Source organism: Scyliorhinus torazame, chromosome 16, assembly GCF_047496885.1.
Source record: "Scyliorhinus torazame isolate Kashiwa2021f chromosome 16, sScyTor2.1, whole genome shotgun sequence".
In the NCBI taxonomy this organism is placed as follows: domain Eukaryota; kingdom Metazoa; phylum Chordata; class Chondrichthyes; order Carcharhiniformes; family Scyliorhinidae; genus Scyliorhinus; species Scyliorhinus torazame.
Genome location: NC_092722.1, coordinates 111904180 through 111913915, shown reverse-complemented (window position 1 = coordinate 111913915; position 9736 = coordinate 111904180).

The window sequence follows — 9736 nt, the reverse complement described above, 5'->3', positions numbered from 1 at the left end:
CGACGACTGGAGAACCGCTGCCATTCGTGCGCGCGTGATCGACGCGGCGCCGGTTGGGGGCCGTTGGAAAAGGCCCCCCCCCCCGGCGATTCTCCGCCCTCGACGGGCCGAGTGCCCGCTGAGCCCCGCCAGCGTGGTTCTAATGTGGTTCCAACCGGCGGGAACTCGGAGTTGTGGCTGAAGGGGGCGTTATGGTGGGGGTGGGCGTGGTGATCGGACACCAGGAGGGGGCCTCGATGACGGGCACGCCGCGATCGGGGGCCACCGATCGGCGGGCCAGCACGATCCGGGACCGACCTATCTTCCTCCGCGCGGGCACGCTGTGTGGCTCCACCATTACAGCGGCGCCTGCGCTGAGCTGGGTTGACGCGTGCATGCCCGGACCCGCTTGCGGCCGCCGTGCCCGTGCGTTGCCGCGCGATCTGTCCAGCAGTGCCCCGCTGGCAGCCAAAGCTGCAGGACGCATGCTGGAGGCCTGCTAGCCCCCTGGAGAATGGGGAATCACCTCAGACATTTGAGGAAAAGTCCAGAGTGATTCTCGCCCATTTTCCAGAGGGCGTGGGGACTTAGTCCCCCAAAGGGAGAATCCCGCCCAGGGATGAGAATCTTCAACTCAAGACTTTGCTTAACTGGGAGCCACTCAAGGTTAGACAGCACATGGGAGATGGAGAATAGGATTTGCTGTGAGTTAAGATAAAGCCAGCAGAGTTTGGATGACCTCACGTTCACGGATGATAGAAATTGGAAGACCAGCCATAAATGCATTGGAATAGTCAAGTCTTGTGTCTAATCACTACAAGCAAAGTTAAGATAATATGAATTGCAAGAGAATTCACCCATTATGGGCTCGATATTTTTGCCATATTGCGCTCGAGCAAGAGCACCACGCGATCAGAGAAGCCCGGGAGAGGCCTCAGCGGACTTACCGACAGCCTCCACGCCTCGTGGGGTTCACCCAAGTTCTACGAGACGTCAAAGTCAGAACTCTGCCCAAAGGGGGCGGAACCAAATGACGCTCACAGAAGTAGATCGTAAACCTACTTACGACCTACCTGCTAGAGATCCACCGACCTCCGTCGATTCTCCAGCCTCTCCAGGGAGACTGCAGTCCAGTGCCGTTCAGCACTGGTCCTCACAAACGTGGACCAGACGGAGCAGCACCAGGGGGTGGGGGGAGGAGCATTGCCTGGGTGCCAGGGTGGCACCCATTGCCAAGCTGGGAGGAGCATTGCCTGGGTGCTAGGGTGGCAGTGCAAGGGTGCCCGAGTGCCAGGGTGGCACTGCCAAGGGTCAGGGGCCGAGGGGGGCCATGCCCATTGTCGTGTTGGATGCTCTGCTACACAGACAAACCAACACGGTTGCAGATGGTACAACTCTGTTTTATTACTAACAATAATGACATCTGTAAACTTGTAACTGTGGTTCGTTCATTACCCTTTAACCTGTGGACCCAGCAGTAACACTATCTTGGAGAGGCACTCAGCACATGGTGCATGTCTGAGTGGCTTGCTGTGAGCTCTGTGCCCTGAGCCGTCTCCTGCTGGAATGAGCGGGAACTGTGGTGTTCCCCGTTTTATAGTGCGTGTGCCCTTGCTTGTGATTGGCTGTGATGTTGCGTGTGTGTTGATTGGTCCGTTGATCTGTCCATCAGTGTGTATGTATGTTTGTACCATGATGTTTATCTGAATATCATGACATCCCTCCTTTTTTACAAAAATATGTGCCTATGTGTTAATAAATATAGATGTGTACTGAGCGCAGCTGAATGTGTGTGTGCAATATCTACAACATGTACATGAGGCTAAACTATATACATAGGAAGGTGTCAGGTGCAACATAGCAACGAGGTTGTACCATAAACAAAACAAGTGTAAACATCAAGCATCAAAACAAACTCCTGTAACAACAAAAAGAGAAACATATTAACATTGTGGCATAAAACTTTAGTGAGTCCAATGTTCAAACAGGCTCATAAGTCCAGCCTGGTAGGTGGGCGATGAATTCGGGTTGACCGCCTCAAGGGTGGGTCAGGATCCATCGGCTGAGGAATGGGCCTGGCCACAGGCGACAGAGGAATGGGCGTGGTGGCAGGAAGCTCCACGAAGTCAACATCAGGAACAACAGGAGGGCGTGGCACTGGTGTATGATCACGTAGTGAGCGCGGAAGCAGGCGAAGAGCCTGGCGATTGCGCAGGCGAATGGAGCCATCAGGCATGCGAACCAGGAACGAGTGGGGAGCCACGTGTCGGAGATCTTCGGCAGTTGCCGAACAGCCACCCTCTGGTAGGTGGATGCGGACGTTGTCTCCAGGCGCCAAGGCAGGAAGATCAGTTGCCACCTTCTGCTGAGCACGCTGCTGTCGCATCCTTTGCAGTACTGGGGCATAGTCGGGTGTAGGAACAAGAATGGATGGCACAGTGGTCCTGAGGGCGTGACCCATCAACAGCTGGGCTGGTGAGAAGACAGTCGCTAGTGGGGCCGAGCGATAGGCCAGCAGGGCTAAACAGAAGTCAGATCCGGTATCAGCAGCCTTGCAGAGGAGCCGCTTGACGATATGAACGCCTTTTTCCGCCTTGCCATTTGACTGGGGATGCAGAGGGCTGGACGTCACGTGTGTGAAGCCATACGAAGCAGCAAAAGAAGACCATTCTTGGCTTGCAAAACAGGGCCCATTGTCCGACATGACAGTAAGCGGAATGCCATGGCGAGCGAAGGTTTCTTTGCACGCCCTGATGACACGGACGATGTCAAATCGTGCAGGCGTATGACCTCTGGATAATTCAAAAAGTAATCTATAATGGTGACGTAGTCCCTGCCAAGTGCATGAAAAAGGTCCACACCCACCTTCGCCCAGGGGGACGTCACCAACTCATGGGGCTGAAGCGTCTCATGGGGCTGCACCGGCTGAAACCTTTGGCAGGTGGGGCAGTTGAGCACCATGTTGGCAATGTCGTCGCTGATGCCCGGCCAGTAGACAGTTTCTCGGGCCCTCCGCCTGCACTTCTCAACCCTGAGATGGCCTTCGTGCAGTTGTTCGAGGACCAGCCTGTGCATGCTGTGTGGAATCACAATCCGGTACAACTTTAGGAGGACACCGTCAATGATGGCCAAGTCGTCCCGGACATTGTAGAATTGTGGGCACTGCCCCTTGAGCCACCCTTCCATCATGTGGCGCATCACACGTTGTAGAAGGGGGTCATCCGCAGTCTCCCGACGAATACGGGCCAGACTTGAATCATTAGCTGGCAGATTGGCCGATGTGAAGGCCACATGCACTTCGACCTGACAGACGAACCCCTCCGAATCGGGCGGTGTGCTCACTGCTCTGGATAGGGCATCCGCGATGATGAGGTCCTTTCCCGGGGTGTAGACCAGTTGGAAGTCGTACCTCCGGAGCTTGAGCAGAATGCGCTGGAGGCGAGGGGTCATCTCATTCAGGTCCTTTTGTATGATGCTGACCAGGGGGCGATGGTTGGTTTCCACGGTGAACTGAGGGAGAACTTTTCTTAAAGGGACCCTCACATGACACATAGAAACAATGCTGTATCCATCTCTGTGTATAGCGTTGGGGGAAGGGAGGGGTGTGATCGAGGGAGGAAACAGCAGGTGCACAGCACAGGGGAAGGGTGCTATCTGTGCCCCTGAATGGTGTTTTCTCAAGTTCTCCCAATATTGGGTCTTGCACCTCATTTCCATCAAACGAACCATTACTTCTGTTTGTAGAAAGCAGTTTGTCTAATTCATGATTATGAATTATGTTAAACTTGAGAACAACGTTAAAGGAATATGATTCTCAAAGATTGGAAAGACCATTTCTAAACCAGAGTACTTGGCTTGAGAAAGCACACATGAGCGTGGTTCTCCAGAGACACAATCTCCGTCATTGTTTTTTTTTGTTGAAAATTTAGTAATATATTTTCTGAAGAATGGAAATGATTTGAACAGTTGATTTCCTCAGTACCTACTTTGGGAGTAGAAAGACATCAGGAGGCTTGTTAAAAATTCATGTTGGGATAAAAGGCAATTTATCTATTCATCACCACCACAGAGTCCAATTATTCCACAAAAACAGCTTTCCCCATTTTCATATGGTGCGTAATTTATCATTCTTCGCAAAATAATGAATACTTCTTCCCTGCCTCCAGTGAAAAACATGCTCTCACCAGTTATGGGTTAGATGTTAGTTAAACAAATAAATTTCACAATATGTAGAAAAAGTGTACATTTGTACGTGCAGGAAATAAATGATTTCAATACATGTTTACTTCAGCAGTAAGAATCCTTCACTCTTTTGAACACTGACATACCTGCAGCCAATATATTGCAAACATTGTTATCATCAATACAACACTTGATTGCCATTCTAACCAACTCCATAAGTTGTGTTCTGACATTAAACCTCGAGTGGAATTTAAGCAATGCCAACTCTTCTTCCTCCAGGAGGCAAATTGTTTCATAAGACCATGAGACATAGGAGCAGAAGTAGGCCATTCGGGCCATCGAGTCTCCTCCGCCATTCAATGAGATCATGGCTGATTTGGTGTGATAATCCAAAATTCCACTTTTCCGCCTTATCCCCATAACCCTTGACTCCCTTACTGATTAAACATCTTTCTATCTCAGCCTTGAACACACTTTCAATGACCCAGCCTCTACAGCCCTTTATGGTAAAGAATTCTTCAGATTCACTACCCTCTGAGAGAAGACATTTCTCCTCATGTCTGTCTTAAGTGGGCGACCCCTTACTCTGAGATTATGCCATTTGGTGCTGGACTCTCCCACAAGGGGAAACAACCTCTCAGTATCTACCCTGCCAAGCCCCCCTGAGAATCCTATATGTCTCAATAACGTCACCTCTTATTCTTCTAAACTCCGCTGAGCGCAGGCTCAACCTACTCAATCTCTCCTCATGAGAAAATCCCTCCATACCCGGGATCAACCTGGTGAACATTCTCTGGACTGCCTCCAATGCCAGTATGATTTCTCTTAGATAAGGGGACAAAAATGTCCACGGTATTCCAGGTGTAGTCTAACTCGTTCCTACTATAGTTTTAGTAGAATTTCACTATTTTGCAGCTTTCATCTACCCATGATATGCCAAGCATTCAAATCTGACAGTGTGGTATGGCCGAAATTAATTTATTAATTTCATGGGATGTGGGCATTGAAGGCCAGCATTTGTTGCCCATCCCTAAATACCATTGAACTGTATGGCTTGCTCGGCTTGCTAGGCCACAGAGGGTCTAGCATGGATTATCTGTTCTCGCTGCTGTCAATGGGAAATTCCATTGAAAGAACCTCATGCTACCAGGAAACCCACTGGCAGGGGTGCATTGCCAGCGGTATCAGAGAATCTCGCCACCAGTGAACAACTGGAGAAATTGATTTATCAAAGTAAAGAGAAGGCAAATATGCCCAGGCTGGACTTCTCTACTCTCACGTAGTTAAGATGTATGAATTATTACACACACAGTTTCTATAGAATGTACCCCTTTGTTACAAAATATATCTACGATACCTGAACTCTGTAAGACTTCCCCTGTTCTCCAAACAACATCCAAATTGAATAAACAGCTATAGCTATCACACAATACAGGGATCATACTCAAATCTGGGAACCGTCTTTTCCTGGTCCAGCAAAGATATTAGCATCTGTGTATCTCAGGGACCTTCAGAATCGTCTATTTAAAAAAAATTAATTTAGAGTACCCAATTATTTTTTTTCCAATTGAGGGACAATTTAGCATGGCCAATCCATCTACCCTGCACATCTTTTTGGATTGTGGGAGTGAGATCCACGCAAACACGGGGAGAATGTGCAAACTCCTCACGGACAGTGACCCGGGGCCGGGATCGAACCCAGGTCCTCGCCGCTGTGAGGCAGCAGTGCTAACCACTGCGCCACCATGCCGTCCTTTCCCAATCATCCATAATCTGTTTCCTCTCCATTAACCATTCACACTTCATTATTATCTAAACGGCTGTTCTAAACTTGTTACCGGGAGAGACGCATACCAATTGAGGCCCTTTAAATCCAGTTTACTGATATCTCCAGGCTGATTAATGACACTGGTTAAAGGGGATTGTGCCCTCTCTGACATGAGTGAGCTGCTATTCTAAGGATTCAGTATTTTCAAGTAACTGAAAATTTGGGGATGTGCTTGTAAATCTGAAACCTGAACCATCTTTTAAATTGCCATATTTACACAATCACAAGTCTCTCCTATACCCTTTCTCACATATAATCCTTTGTTCACATACACTCTCATGGCAACAGGAGCTGGTTTAGCACAGTGGGCTAAACAGCTGGCTTGTAATGCCAGCAGCGCGGGTTCAACTCCCGTACCGGCCTCCCCAAACAGGCGCTGGAATGTGGCGACGCGGGACTTTTCACAGTAACTTCATTGAAGCCTACTTGTGACAATAAGTTATTATTATTATCTCACTCAATACCCTCACAATGTTTCTCACGCCCACAAAGCACCTTGTGACAGATACCAGAGAAGAATTTCCACCATTGCCTGGGAAGTGGAGAACTGTGTAGGTGGAAGGGGTTAATTTGTTTAAAATAGGAAAGCCGACCCCAAACCGCTTACAACAAGTTTAAATAGGGTTAGGGTCAGTGATGCACTATCAATTAGCACAAAGACGAGAGTAGTGAATAATCGAGGCTTTATTGAGTAAAGATGTGGTGCCTCCTGTAGCTGGAACCAGAATGGCTGCAGCACCGGCGAGCACACACATTTATACACCGCCTACTGGGCGGAGCCAGCAGGCAGGGATTTACCCATGTACCTCTATTATACGTGTCTTACCGTAATACATATAATACTGCTAGTGGTGACTACCACATTCACCCCCTGTTAAAAAAAAAGAGTTTGGTTGGGGTGGTGGAAAAGGAATTACAGGTTCATGCTGTCGGGGGCCTTGACCCTCCCCCGCGATCGCCTCAGTCCTGGTGGTGATGTGGGCACCGACTTGGTCACCTGTGACTCCGGGAGCGTGTTGTCCTCGGCTTCGTCACCCCTGAGTGGAACCAATGGGAGGATGGATCCTCCTGGAGCAGGGGCTGTGGTGAGGTTCGCTGGGGGAGGGTGAGTGGCGCAGGGGTGAATGAGGCAACGGGGGGGGGGGGGGGGGCGGTGTCAGGCTGGGGGCCGTGGGTGGAGATTCAGCGGGTGCCAGGTCCAGGAGGGAGACTGTGTCCTGGCGCCTGTCGGGGTATGCCACGTAGGCATTGTAGCGCACAAAGACTCACGAGAGATGAATAGAGATGAAGTCGATGAGGCTTTATTAAGTGTGACTTGTTCCCCGCAGTTCAGCAACAGACTGGCCTGCGGGGGAGAACTCCTGGTTCTTATACTCCGCCTTCAGGGCGGAGCTAGAGATCAACAGCCAACCAGGACCTGGGATCTGTCAGCCAATGACATCACGGCTTCACAGTCCCACATGACCCCTAATGCATACTACCACATTCACCCCTTGTTAAAAATGAACCCGGCGGGGTGGTGCTTCGCATGGTGGTAGGGGTTTACAAGGCTGGTCCTGGGAGGAAAAAAACTTTTGCATGTCATCACAGTGCCCTACACTGGGCTATGTACAGGGTTTTTTTTTGTTTTGAACTATTTACAGTATTCGTAAGAGGGAAAAAGGAAAAAAAATTCTCGTTAAAGTCCACAACATTCTAGTGTTACACCGATGCCACGAGTCGTTCGGGCGGTCTGGTCGTCCTTGTCAATCGCCTCAGCCCCGGAACCTGCCACTGTGAAACTGGGAGATTCCTGGACCGTAGGGCCAGTAGGACGGTCTTCCAGACCGTGCCGTTCTCCCTCTCTACTTGCCCGTTCCCCCTGGGGTTGTAGCTGGTCGTCCTGCTCGAGGCTATACCCTTGCTGAGCAGGAACTGGCGCAGCTCGTCACTCATGAAGGAGGACCCCTGTCGCTATGGACGTATGCGGGGCAACCGAACATTGTGAATATGGTGTTAAGGGCTTTAATGACTGTGGCCGCTGTCATGTCAGGGCAGGGGATGGCGAAGGGGAAACGGGAGTACTCATCCACCACGTTCAGGAAGTATGTGTTGCGGTCGGTGGAGGGGAGGGGCCCTTTGAAATCCAGACTGAGGCGTTCAAAGGGACGGGAGGCCTTGATCAGGTGCGCACTATCCGGCCTGAAAAAATGCGGTTTGCACTCTGCGCAGATGTGGCAGTTCCTTGTGACTGTACGGACCTCCTCCACGGAGTAGGGGAGGTTGCGGGACTTTATAAAATGGTAGAACCGAGTGACCCCCGGGTGGCAGAGGTCCTCGTGGAGGGTTTGGAGACGGTTAATTTGTGCGTTGGCACATGTGCCGCGGGATAGGGCATCGGACGGCTCGTTCAGCTTTCCGGGACGGTACAAGATCTCATAGTTGAAGGTGGAGAGCTCGATCCTCCACCTTAAGATCTTGTCATTTTTAATTTTGCCCCGCTGTGCATTATCGAACATGAAGGCTACTGACCGCTGGTCAGTGAGGAGAGTGAATCTCCTGCCGGCCAGGTAATGCCTCCAATGTCGCATAGCTTCCACTATGGCTTGGGCTTCCTTTTCCACTGAGGAGTGGCGGATTTCTGAGGCGTGGAGGGTTCGGGAGAAAAAGGCCACGGGTCTGCCCGCTTGGTTAAGGGTGGCCGCTAGAGCTACGTCGGAGGCGTCGCTCTCGACCTGGAAGGGGAGGGACTCGTCGATGGCGCGCATCGTGGCCTTTGCGATATCCGCTTTGATGTGGCTGAAGGCCTGGCAAGCCTCTGTCGACAGGGGGAAGGTCGTGGTCTGTATTAGGGGGCGGGCCTTGTCTGCGTACTGGGGGACCCACTGGGCGTAATATGAAAAGAACCCCAGGCAGCGTTTTAGGGCTTTGGAGCAGTGAGGGAGGGGAAATTCCATGAGGGGGCGCATACGTTTGGGGTCGGGGCCTATTATCCCATTGCGCACTACATATCCCAAGATGGCTAGCCGGTTTGTGCTAAAAACGCACTTGTCCTCGTTGTATGTGAGGTTCAAGGCTTTAGCGGTCTGGAGGAATTTTTGGAGGTTGGCGTCGTGGTCCTGCTGATCGTGGCCGCAGATGGTTACGTTGTCGAGATACGGGAACGTGGCCTGCAACCCGTGTTGATCAACCATTCGGTCCATCTCTCGTTGGAAGACCGAGACCTCGTTTGTGACGCCAAATGGGACCCTTAGGAAGTGGTATAATCGCCCGTCTGCCTCGAAGGATGTGTACTTGCGGTCACTTGGGCGGATGGGGAGCTGATGGTAGGTGGACTTGAGGTCCACGGTGGAGAAGACCTTATATTGGGCAATCCGATTGACCATGTCGGATATGCGGGGGAGAGGGTACGCATCTAGCTGTGTGTACCTGTTGATGGTCTGGCTATAGTCTATGACCATCCTTTGCTTCTCCCCTGTCTTTACTACTACCACCTGTGCTCTCCAGGGACTATTGCTGGCCTGGATTATGCCTTCCTTCAGTAGCCGCTGGACTTCGGACCGAATGGATGTCCGGTTCTGGGCGCTGTACCGTCTGCTCCTAGTGGCGACGGGTGTGCAATCTGGGGTGAGGTTTGCAAACAAGGATGGGGGCTCAACCTTGAGGGTTGCGAGGCCGCAGATAGTGAGTGGGGGTATTGGGCCGCCGAATTGGAAAGTTAGGCTCTGCAGATTGCACTGGAAGTCTAATCCCAGTAATATGGGCGCG